The 13125-nt window shown below is 43.6% G+C and overlaps 1 protein-coding gene across 9 annotated transcripts in view; it reads right to left on the reverse strand.

Moving 5' to 3' along the window:
- Nucleotides 1–12106, reverse strand: part of Casp8ap2 (caspase 8 associated protein 2) — a 45087-nt gene extending 32981 nt beyond the window's left edge. For 5 of the 9 annotated variants that reach the window (XR_008213723.1, XR_008213722.1, XR_008213721.1 and 2 more), the window contains exons 1-2: nucleotides 11920–12105; nucleotides 10364–10470 (exon numbers count right to left, since the gene is read on the reverse strand). The gene's annotated coding sequence lies outside the window, so the exon portion shown is untranslated. Of the gene's footprint in view, nucleotides 1–10363; nucleotides 10471–11682; nucleotides 11815–11919 lie in introns of those variants that run through there. The other 4 variants (XM_052716628.1, XM_052716624.1, XM_052716627.1 and 1 more) reach the window with 3 other exon arrangements.
- Between the last annotated feature and the right edge of the window lie 1019 nt (nucleotides 12107–13125).

Genomic DNA, 13125 nt, shown 5'->3' on the forward strand with positions numbered 1-13125 from the left:
CCCAAACCCCCATTCCCTCCTCCAAAAGGGTAAGGTCTCCCATGGGGAGTCAACAAAGTCTGGTACATTCAGTTGAGCCAGGTCCAAGCCCCTCCGCCTGCATCAAGGCTGTGCAAGGCATCCCACCAAAGGTAATGGGCTCCAAAAAGCCAGCTCAGGCACCAGGATCCTGATCCCACTGCCAGAGGCCCCTCAAACAGGTCAAGCTACACAACTGTCTCCCTATGCAAAGGGCCTAGTCCAATCCCATGCAGGTTCCACAGTTGTTAGTCTAAAGTTCGTGAGTTCCTACGAGTTTAGTTCAGTTGTTTCTGTAGATTTCTCCATCATGATCTTGACCCCCCTTTGCTCATATAATCCCTCTTCCTTCTCTTCGGCTGGACTCCTGGAGCTCGGCCTGGTGCTTGGTTGTGGATCTCTGCATCTGCTTCCATCAGTCACTGGATGAAGGCTCTATGATGACAGTTATGGTATTCACCAATCTGATTACCAGGGTAGGCCAGTTCAGGCACCCTCACCACTATTGCTAGTAGTCTAATCTGGGGTTGTCCTTGTGAATTCCTGGGAATTTCCCTAGCACCCCTTACCCCATACTGTCTCCCTCTATCAAGATATCTCTTTCATTGCTCTCCCACTCTGTCCCTTCCCCAGCTCGACCATCTTGTTCCCTCATGTTCTTATTCCCCATCCCCTCCTCTCTATTGCCCCCCCACCCCCAGTTTACTCATGGGGATTTCCTCTGTTTCCCCTTCCCAAGGTGATTCATGGGTCCCTCTTAGGGTCCTCCTTGTTTCCTAGCTTCTCTGGAGCTGTGGGTTGTAGTCTGATTATCCTTTGCTTTATATAAAGTATCCACTTATAAGTGAGTACACACTATGTTTGTCTTTCTGAGTCTTGAGTTACTTCACTCAGGATATTTTCTAGTTCCATCCATTTGCCTATAAATTTTATGATGTCATTGTTTTTTTACAGCTAAGTAATACTCCATTGCTTCACTCTTTTCTTTACTTAGGGTTTCATTCCAGCATTTTCATACATGTGTATCATACTTTGCTGATACTTACACTACCCCCAACTCATTCTGTAGCCCAAGGAAGCCTTAAACTTGTGATCTCCTACCTCAGCCTCTTTAGTAACTGGTATTAGAAGTCTAAGAATCTAGCCAAGCTATATATATTTTTTTAATCCATTCACCTACTGACGGGTATCTAAGCTGGTTTCCTATCTTGGCTACTGTGAACAGTACTACAGCAAACATACTTTGACTCCTTTGGGTCTGGGTAGTTTGAATGTAATTGAGCCCTATACTCTCATAGCAAGTGGTACTATTAGGACATATGGCTTTGTTGGAGTGGGCACGGCCTTGTTAGAGGAAGTGTGTCACTGTGGGGCAGGCTTTGAGATTTCCTATGCTCAGGATACCGCCTAGTGTCTCAGTCGATTTCCTGTTGCCTGCAATATGTAACTCTCAGCTGCCATTCCAGTACCACATCTGCCTGCACACCACCATGCTCCCCACCATGATGATAACGGACTGAACCTCTGAACTGTAAGTAACCCACCCCAATTAAATGTTTTCTCTATAAGAGTTGCCATGGTCATGGTGCTCTTCACAGCAATAAAAACTCTAAGACAAGGTCTATACCCAGTCATGATATAGCTGAATCATATGGTAGTTTTTAGTTTGAGGGGGACTCTCCATATTGATTTCCACTGTAGCTACACTAGTTACATTTCTACCAACAATGTGTAAGGGTTCCTGCTTCTGTTCTTCCTTGACAACCAATCTTTTCTTTTTTTCAAATTTCATTTTGTATGTGACACATGGGTGTACATTTCGTGTATACAGACATGGGTATGTGCAACAGTACACCTGTGGCAGTCAGAAGACAACATCCATATGTCTATCATTACCTTTCTACCTAAGATAGTTCCTTGCTGCTGCTAAGCCAAGCTCACTACCCACAAACTTGAGGTACTGTTTTGACCTCCCATAGTGGGTACTGGAAATATAGAAGCTTGTACCATTGCATCTAGGGTGGGTTTTTTTTTGGGGGGGGGGCTCAAGACAGGGTTTCTCTGTGTAGTTCTGGCTGTTCTGGAACTCGCTCTGTAGATCAAGCTCAAACTCTGCCTGCCTCTGCCTCCCAAGTGCTGGGGTTAAAGGTGTGTACTACCACCACTCAGCTCTGTATCCAACTTTTATGTGAGTTCTGAGTATTCAAACTTGGCTGTCAAGTTTGTGGGGCAAGCCCACTGCCTGAGTCATCTCACCAGACTCTCTGTCAGTCATTCTGTCAAGGCTGAGGTGGAATTCAACTAGCATGTTCTTCACCTCAGTCTGTCCTACAGGAGGCTTGGTGGAAGCTAGGGTCTGTCTCTCAACAATGACACCTGGAGTAGAAGTAGTAACTGGTGAGGACTGGAACTGAAGGCATGGGAAGCATGAATCAGCCCCATACTGGACCCAGTCTCAGGGTGTCTGGGCCCTGATGACCACCCCTTCAACTGGCTGGGTTGTCCTCTCTGGATGCTGGGTAAAGACAGGAGGAAGATTAGGCAAACCTCCATCAGTCTCTTCCAATCTTTTTTTCACTTTACAGATGGGGATGAAATCCTTCAGGATTCCTTCAAGTTCCCCATTACCTTGTGTACTGGACAAGTGGAGTGAGTTAGACAGTCAAATACTTAGGAGGAGAGCCTTAGTCTTTTTCCTGATCCATGCATGGCCTAAATAGCCTCTAGAAAATAATAAAAAGTGGCCCTGGAGGAACTCTTAATTACAATATCATACTTCAGGTAGTTATTCTGTAAACAAGAAAAAAGTCCTCTAAAATTCCCTGGGTCTAACTTTTGTTTTACCTGCAGGAACATCTAGATCAGTAGTTCTCAACCTATGGGTCTCAACCCCTTGGAGGCCAAGCGACCCTTTGGCAGAGGTCACCTAAGACCACTGGAAAGCACATATATTTACATTACAATTCCTAACAGTAGCAAAATTAGTTATGAAATAGCAATGAAAGTAATTCTATGGTTTGGGGACACCACAACAGGAGGGTCTCAGCTTTATGAGAACTACTGATCGAGATCTTCTAAAAAACTACAGGATGGACCCACAGACTGTACTGTAGGAGACTTAAGTGTGTAGTAGATTAAGATATGTCTAATCAAGTTATTTTAAAAGTGCTTAATTTTTGTTCATGCTTCACCTAAACATTACAGACTAATTAAAAATAATAAACGGGTACAAGTGACCCTCTGGATGTTCAAGAACTGTTATATGGAGGTCAACACTTATGTAGTCAGAGAAATTAAAAGGGAGACTATTTTCCCCCTTGTTCTCCAAGGTCAACTAAGTCCCAAGGAACTGTGGGATATCTCGAAGTGTCCTGTAACTGTGGAAAGTCACCTGTTCTTGTTCATGAAGGTCGTGGAAACGCCACTGAATGAACTCTAACCGGTGTTCAGTCCGCAAAGAGAAGGGTCAACAGAGAGGAAAAAGTCTTCCACACTTTCAAATGAAACAGTGGTCCAGCAGGGCCTTTGATGTATCTTCACACAGATGGGTTAACTGACAAGACAGACTAGGAATCAGAGGCTCCGCCCAAGCCCAAGTAACCTGAGGAGGACCAGATCTAACTGGCCTTGACAGCAAAAAGTGACTAATTTTGGCCACTACATGGTCTTAAACACCCAAAAGGAAAAGCATAACCAGGAATATGATCAATACGCATGTCTTTTTAACAGTCCTCAGACATCATAGTCAACCATGAGATGTTATTTGGACAACCATTTCCCACTAATAATTCTCTTCCTGATAACACTGTTTCTGGAAGAGCTATAATATGATATCCTGTGTCCTAACCAATCATGTTCCCTGATTAAAGGAGAGACGGCCAGATACCCTGCTGTCAGACTTAAAAGATACTGATGACTAGTTGTGACTTTCAACAAATGAAACCTTGATTTCATTCAGGTTTGGCCCATACTGTCCACCTCCACTGGACATTACAGCTGATACATGGGCAGAGGAATCTCTTGCTGGTAAGGAACTGCCTCTATAGGATCCCAGTTAAAAAGGTTTCTGGTACAGAGTCCAACCAGCTACAAAATTATGCCTCACCTTATGAAATAAAACTTAGGTCAACCGTAACATCAAATTTTCCTCATTAACCTTTTTTCTTAATGTTCCCCATGAGGTTAGAGTAAAAGCAACTCAATGGTCAACTTCTTAGCTTAAATTGGCTGATGAAAGTTTCCTTGAACTCTTGAACCAAACACCATCCTCCAACAATGTATATTTTATGGTAGACAATGGTGTTAGAGATATCATCAGTCTCATTGATAACTGTAACAAAGCCTGCTGAGGAGCCTTTGGATCGTTTTCTTGCCTGTTCTCTTCCTCTAATAAGGGCAAAACTGCCTCTGCTATATTTCTAACTGTACTCTCAGTAGGAATTACAGTACTACTAATAGTCTCAATTTTTATATGTTACAGATGCTACTTCCCATATATGACAAGCTCCAAAGATACACAGCATCACCAAATGGCTGCTTTTAAGCTCTGGATCACTGCCACTGATTAGGCTTTATCCTGGTCCCTTAGATAGACCCTCCTGAGGCACTCTGACAGCTGCCTACCTCTGTAGATCCTTTATCAGTGTGAAGCGGTCGTTGCCCCCAAACTCCCTAACAGCAGTCAGGGTCATCTCTGAGACGGGGAATGAGACCAGGAGTTAGACAGATGTGGTAGTTTGAATGTAACTGGCCCCCATAAGCTCATAGGGAGTGGCACTATTAGAAGGTGTAGCCTTGTTGGAGGAAGTGTCACTGTGAGGATAGGCTTTGAGGTCTCATATATGTTCAAGCCACATCCAATGTCTCAGACCACTTCCTGTTGCCTGCAGATCAAGATGTATTAACTCTTAGCTCCTCCAGCACAGTATCTGCCTGCATGCTGCCATGTCCAGCCATGATGATAATGGACTAAATCTCTGAAACTGTAAGCTACCCACAATTAAATGTTATCCTTTATAAAAGTTGCTATGGCCATGGTGTCTCTTTACAGAAACCTTAACTAAGACAACAGACTCCTTGGTAGGCAAACAGAGGATGGGGTCACGGCTAGGTAATAAACGTGGCAAATTTCCAAGATGGCCAGCTTCTTCCTCATTCTCCTCACTTGAGACAAAAGTCTAGTAGCTTTTGTCAAACTTACAGATGATGATGTCCAGTTAAATCTTCTCAGGTTAAAATTCTGCACCACTGGGTATACAGCTCAGTGACAGAGCACTAACTGGCCTGGTGTGAGCAAGGTTCTGGGTTCAACAGCACTGCAAGAATAATCTTGTACCACAATGGTACTGCCCAAACCACAGCAACCCTAAGAATGGATCTCAGCTTGCATGTAGATCTTTCTTTCTCTATTCTACCTCTCATCTCAATACAGTCAGACTTTGTATCACAAGGACTTCAGCCTGGTTTTCTTCACACTGTGAAAAATTAAACAAACAAACATACAAACAAACAAACATAAAACAAGCCAGAGACATTAAATCAGTCAAGATAAAATCTACCCATATGGTGGCTCACAACCATTTGTAACTCCAGTTTCAGAGGATCTGACATCTTCTTCTGGCCTCTGTGGGCACAAGACATGCATGCAGTGCACAGACATACACATAAAATAATAAAAATAATTTTAAAGACATGTTAAGAATTCCTAATAAATAAATATCGCCAAAAGTACACTTTGCCTTCTCGAAACATTAGATAGGAATCCAGAAATTCAACTAACTACAAATTTTTAAGTTTAAAAAAAGTTGTATCTGTACTGTGTGTGTGTGTGTGTGTGTGTGTGTGTGTGTGTGTATCAGGGAATGGAGAAGATGGTTCAGTAGTACAATATATACTCTGTAAACACAATGTTCTGGTCTCAATTCTGAGTACCAAAAACCAAACAAAAATGAAGAGAACTTAAACATATCACACTGGAGTAAAATGGCTGTATACACAATTTCTACAGTACTATATGTTGTCCCTTATGCAGCAGGCAGCAGGCAGCATGTCAGTCTCATGATCTAAAGTATTACTTAAATCCACAGTGTCTTACTGTGATCATTCTGTTTCCTCCCAGAATGGTGATTGTCTTCCCAAGCAGAGCAACCACAGAAGAAAAGACCTTGGTGTACAGATAGCTAAGTCTCATCCCCTTATCCATCAACACACTGAACTTACTGTATTCAGCAACAGCTAGTACAATAATTTGCTATAGTGTACATATGTACCTATGTGGATGGTACATGCATGTATGCACACATTGGGTGTCTTTCTTAATCTCTCTTCACCATATTTTTTTAGACAGGATCTTTGCATCGCTCACTGATTTGGCAATACTAGCTGGCCACCAAGTTCCAGGTATCCGCCTGTCTCTGCCTTGCCAGCACTCACATCATAGGTATGTGCTGCCCGGCTGTTCACACAGGTTCTAGGGATCTGAACTTTCATCCTCATGCTTAATCAGCAAACAGTTTATCAACTAAGCTACCCCCAGCCCCCTAATATGTTTCCTTAGATGATAGCTTACACAATCAACACCTGGAAGAACTAAAGTACAAGACTGACAGACATGCCCTCATTAAAGGGTTTGATTTAATAATTCGAGGCTTAGACCTGATATTTTTATTTTGGATGCTTAGACTATTTTTAAACCAGTATAGTTGGGGCACTCAACGGCTAAAAGTACTTGCTGCTCTTGCAGAGGACCAGAGCTCAGTTCCCAGCACCTACATCAAGTGGCTCACAAGCACCTATAACTCCAGTTCCAAGGGATCTGACACCCTCTTCTGGACTCCTTGGGCATGGACACTCACATATGCATACCCCCCTCCAACACACGCACACAAATATACACAGTTTCAAAATAATAAAAATATTTTACACCAGTGTTGTCAAACTGAGCTTCCTCTGACAGTAAAAATGCTTTATATTCTCCAACAGAGTAGCTATTAAGCACATGTAGCTATTGATACATGAAAATATGAACAATGAGACTGTATATATTAGCTCTCTATTGATGTTTTTACAAGTTATACCCAACAGTGGCTTGGATAACACTAATTATTATGTTATAGCTCTGGAGGTTAAAAAAAAAAAAAATCTGGTCTAAAATCGGGTGTGATCAGGGCTGCATTTTCTATGGGGTTGAGGGAGGCTGTTCACCCTTTCCAGCTTCTAAAAGCATCTGCATTCCCGAGCTGGAGACTCCTTCCTCCACCTTCAGAGTCAAGGGCCTACCATCTCCTTTCTTCTCCAACCTCTGCTTCCAGAACTACATTTGCATGCTAGCCTCCTGTGCTCTCTCTAGGCCCCAGTCATCACAAGAACATTCCTACTCCTTCTCATCAGATCCTGTGTGGCAGAATCTACAATCACTTGGATAATGCAGGATAATTCTCCCCACTTCAAAATCCTTAGTCGTGAGTGGGGATGTAGCCTAGTCAGTAGAGTGTTTGCCTATCATACACAAAGCCTACCTAAAACTCCGGCACTCAGAGGCAGAGGCTCAGCTAGTTCAAGGTCAGCCTGAATACATGAGACTCTACCTTAAAGCAAACAAAATCCTTAATTGTATCTCTAAAGTCTCTTTTGTCATATATGCTTATATATTTACAGACAGCAGGTATAAAGACAGCCATCTTTCAGAACCATAATGAACTGGTTCTTACATTTTAAATAATCTAAATAACAACATGACCAGCGGATACCAGTTAGACCACAAATGACCTGAAAGGATTGTGTTTCATATACTTAATATATAAGTATGAACACAAGTATTTACTAAAAAACAAGGCAATCACTGTCCCTCCCCAACACAAAAAAAGACTAAAGGAGTCAGAATATATTTTAAGTTCATAGTTTACTTTTATGATGACTCCATTGGTCTCACTCAAAACCTACTTAGTCTTATCTACCATGAAAAAGTCCCATCTAAAGAATTTCACAGAGTATGGCTATTACAAAGTCAGTAACAAAATCATAAATGTACTTACACAACTGTATGAGTAATTTCCAAAGGTTATGAACTTAGATATTAATATCTTATCTTTAACTAATTCCACTAACACAAATTATCTCCTTGGATTAACTACTGATGGGGAGGAGGAGCATAGGACACAGACGAAAAGGGCAGGTAAGCGTAACAGACTGCCTTATGGCCTCCTCGGAGTACTTGAGAATTGGTAACTGCTTGTATTTTTATAAAGCAAGTTAGTAATAAGATGAAAAATAAAACAAATATATTCCACTGAAAGTGCACACTCACCACGTCCAGAACAAACATATTAGTGTCTGACCACAACCTGGCATCTTTATTTTTATGAGGTACTAACACTCTAGCCTACTGATGTCACCTCTGCAACATGTTTCCATATATCCTCATTCATTGCCATCTCAATGTGCCTTAGGCTCTCCTGCTGCTACTTATTTTGCTCCTCCGAGTACATGCTACAAACAATACTGATTACTTCTACAGAAGCACTGCCTGTATCACTTCTTGCTCAAAAACCTTCCCTTAACATCTAGGGAATTTTGCCAAATTCCTTACTTTGATTTACACTGGTACCTTTCTAGCCACCTTTATTATTTACTATTTCCAAACGTCTAAAATTCTGAAGTCTGATTATATTAGGATCCTGTTTGCAAGCAGATTTCCTGACACCATCTCACCAGATCTATTCTCTACCACCAAGTCTATCTATGAGTTCACAACCAAGTTCAGTTTAAAATGTGTGAACACAACATTAGAATGTGAGGTTTTAGAGAAACAAGTAGTTTATGTGATCAAGATATTAGAGCTCTCTCCAGTAAGGACTGGAGGGAAGTATCACTGAAATCCTAAAGCAGAGGCTAACATAATCGAGTTCACATTTCAGATACTAGTGGCCAGGAACCAGACAGAAAAGATCATCCAAAGCATGCAAAAGTGGCACACACCTCTAGTCCCAGCAGCTGGAAAGCTGAGACAGGCACCTCCGTGAGGGCCTGTCTCAAAAAATAGCAGAACAAAAGTGTGCAAGACAAATGAGGAGTCAAGAACTTAACAAAATAAAGACAAAGTATAAATCTGAGAGATTTCTGGGGTAAATCAGTAATATTTCATGTACAATCTATTCCAATGTCCAACTCTTTCCTATTTGAAATTTTTACACCATAACCTGAGCTATCTTTAGAATATATATGTGTGTGTACATACACACATATATATTTGTATTTATTTATTTATTGTGTGGGTTTGTACACAAATGGAGGTCAGAGGAAAGCTTGTAGGAATTTGTTCTCTCCTTCTACCATGTATGCTGACCTCAGTCAGGTGATCAGGTTGACATCAGCCATCTCTACTGGCTGAGCTCTCACCCGCCCCTGAGCTGTCTTCAAAATACCAATCTGATCATGCTCTTGCTCTTAACAACCTTCGGGTGCTTCTTGATGATCTTAGGACAATGAACACATTTCGCTAACAATTCTGCTGAGGTCCTGTGTGACCAGCCTGAACCACTTAAGTGGAGGTATTTTGTGTGACTCTTCTCCACTCCCCAGCAGTCTATGCTCTCATTATACTGGCTTTTCCTCAGTTCTATGAACATGCTGCTTGTTCTCTCCCAATCAGTGACTCTGAAAAGTGCTGTCTGCTCAATACTCTACCATCATTTAATGTGATATTTTGGTTTAAGTAATGTTGTCCCCTAGGCACTCTCTCTCCAGTGGTCAGGACCTCAGATACATTCTTTTTTGTTTTTTAGGGGACACAGGGGCAAGGGTGTTGAGACAGGGTCTTTCTGTGTAGCCCTGGTGGTCCAGGAATTTCATCTATAGACCACACAGTCTTCAAACTCAGAGATCCACTAGCCTCTGCCTCCTGAGCACTGGTATTAACGGTGTGTGCCACCTCACCTGACACTGTTATATATACTTATACTGCTGTGTCCTTTCCCTACATGACTTCTTTCCACACCTCTCCATTTCTGTGGGACTCGGGAAGAAATGTCCACCTTGCTGACAGTAAGTCCCCTGTGGATAAGGATCATCTCTGTTCTGCTCACCACCATTCTCAGCTCTTAGCACAGCCTGGCATACTGATAAGTATAAAATAATAATTTGATGAGCTAATGAAATTCCAAATTAGTTAAAGACGATTCTCAAGTTTCTGCCTCTGACAAGGTGGAAGCCATGCTTTTAAGGGCAACGGAGAAAAAAAGGTTCAGTGAATCACTTCTACAACAATCAGATGAAGATGTCTAAGAGGACTGAAAAGAGACTTAGACACCTAACAGGCTTTTCTTAAGACAGAAGTGGTGACGCACACCTTTAATCCCAGCACTCGGGAGGCAGAGGCAGGTGCATCTCTGAGTCCAGCCTCGTCTACACAGCGAGTTCCAGGACAGGCTCCAAAGCTACACAGAGAAACCCTGTCTGGGGAAAAAACAAAAAACAAAAAAAGAGTTACCATGATAGGTATAATGATTTGGGATTCATCAGAGTCGTGGTGACAGGTATATTAAAAAATTACCAAAGTCAGTGAGTCTCCTTAGGAAAACAGGAGGGAGAAGGGGAAGAAAAGAGAGCTTTCTCCACTTCCTCTCAGCTCCCATTTGAAGATACACAGTGAGTTACTACTGAGAGGTATAGGGCATCTTTGGAAAATGTAGATGAGAAGCCAATGAGTAGCAAGAGCTGCTGGGCTGGAATGTTGCTCGGCAGTGTGCAGCTGGTACACTCACAGGCTTTGAACATGCCGCCAGTCCCTAGCACCAAAACCAAATTTCTTTACGTTCCAGGCTGACTCCCATGTATCTGGAGAGACAGCTCCAACAGATCCATAAGCAAAAGCATAGAGACGGAGGTCATCTGGTCTTTTCTGAAAGGTCACTATCTTAAAAAGCAGTCTGAAGGAAGTTCAAACTTTTTCAATGTAGAAAAAAACATTTGTAGAGGGGGGTAAATATGCAAAAGCTAAAGGCGAGGCAAGTCTAGTTCTAGATTCTGAGGATGAGAAAGACAAATATGAAAAGCAACGTATAATGCACCTTTACTATGAGCCATGTATTGATCTAAATGCTCAAGTATTGATTTACTTTCAATCACTCTGAAGGTCCTACTAGGTCCATACTATTCCTTATCCCGTTTAAATAGATTTGGAAACTGACAGCTGAGGAGGAAATCTGCCATGACCAACAGCTATAAAGTGGAGAGCTGGGATTAAATTCCAGTCAGATGATAAAAACAATCAAGTCCACTCCTTAAAATACAAATCTCTGGGCATTTCCTGTAAGACGGCAGGGAATACTATGAAAAAAAAATAAGTCTTGCCTCATGGCCTGTTCACTTCCAGAGGAACTGAGGCTCATGGGGAAAAGGCCTTAAGCAAAACGTTTGGTGTTGGTGCTGTGGAGAGAACACAGCAGATCGAGAAGTCCAAGAGTCGGAGCCAAAGCCACATTGTTCCTGAAGCATAAACGCTGGGGTTCCTGCAAATTCTACATCCACACCCTCGCTACCATGTCAGGGATGACTCTGGGGCGCTGCAGAGACCAACATACACAACTTCTCTCAAGGTACCAGCTTGGAAAGCAGCCCGCGTCAGGGAGCGCCTGACACTCGGGACGGCCCTCTCTCCACACTCACCGAAAGCTCGGGAGGAGAGACCAGGGAGACACGAGTGGGGGAGGGGAGGAGCGCCCGGGAGCCCCGGCGATGCTCCGTGTGCTCGCCCCAGCACCCTCCCGGACGCTCCGAGGGGCGGTCCCCGAGGACGGCAGCCGGTGCCCTGCGGCCCGGCCCTTTGCCCACAACCCCAGCCGCCCCAGACGGCGACCGGCAGCCCTCTCCCCGCAGCCCCGCGACAGGAACCCAGGAACTCACCCGGCCGGTCAGCCCCGCACAGCGGCCGCTTTCGGGACGCCAGGCGCTCCGCTGGCTCCACCAATCCCAGCCCGCAGGAAGGACGCCAGGGCGGGCCCGAGCGCCGACAACCAATCGGATAAGACGCAAAGCACGTCTCGGCGCACACAGCCAGTTCCCGCCATTAAAGGCGGAAAAAAAACCCCAGTTGGCGCCAAACTCTGGTACTCTACCGCAGCTCTTCAGGGAAAAGGTGACCACAGTGGCGACGGGGCGGGACTTCTCCACGGAAATGGCGTCACCAGAGCGGAAGTGGGGCGGGGCTGGGAAGACGCTAATGAAAGGGAAAGTAAGGGTGGAGGTGCTTAGCGCTTTTCGCTGAGAGCTAGTGGAGAAGACTTACTTAGTTCTAGTCTATAGCTTGTGTCAGCCACGCGCTAGACAGCACTCATGCTGACCCTTAGATGCCATCTTGGATGGTAAATGTAGCACAGACTTTTTGGAGCACTAAGAAGGCGATGCTAATTTAGTGGGGTGGAAGAGGCTTTATTATTATTATTTTATTATTAAATATTTTTCACACAGCCGGGCGGTGGTGGCGCACGCCTTTAATCCCAGCACTCGGGAGGCAGAGCCAGGCGGATCTCTGTGAGTTCGAGGCCAGTCTGGGCTACCAAGTGAGTCCCAGGAAAGGCGCAAAGCTACACAGAGAAACCCTGTCTCGAAAAAACCAAAAAAAAAAAAATATTTTTCACACAATATTTTATCGTTTTTACCCTGCCCCAGCTCCTCTCAGGACCCACGTCCTTATCCACCGAACTTCACGTTCTCTTTCTCTCTCTCAAAAAAAAAAAAAAAGAAAAGAAAGAGAAACAAGAAACCAGTAATGCTAAATAAATAAAAAGCCAAGACAATGCAAAATGAAACAAAAAGGCCGCACACAAAAACATGGAATAAATTTTGTATTGGCCAACTACTCCTGGGCATGGAGCCTGCCCCTGAGTTTGGCTGACATCAGTGACACTCCATGAAAGAAACTGATGTTTCCTTTCCCAGCAGGTATCAATTGCAAACAGCTTCTTGGTTAGGGCTCTTCTGGCTTGAACCCCAGCAGGTCCTGTGCATGCTATCAGTCTTTGCATTCATATGTATATCTGTTCTGTTGTGTCTGGATGACAGTGTTTCCTTAGAGGCATACTTCCTGCTGAGCAGGAGCCCATTGACTCC

Source organism: Peromyscus californicus, unplaced genomic scaffold (genome assembly GCF_007827085.1).
Source record: "Peromyscus californicus insignis strain IS unplaced genomic scaffold, ASM782708v3 Scaffold_5__1_contigs__length_169319896, whole genome shotgun sequence".
In the NCBI taxonomy this organism is placed as follows: domain Eukaryota; kingdom Metazoa; phylum Chordata; class Mammalia; order Rodentia; family Cricetidae; genus Peromyscus; species Peromyscus californicus.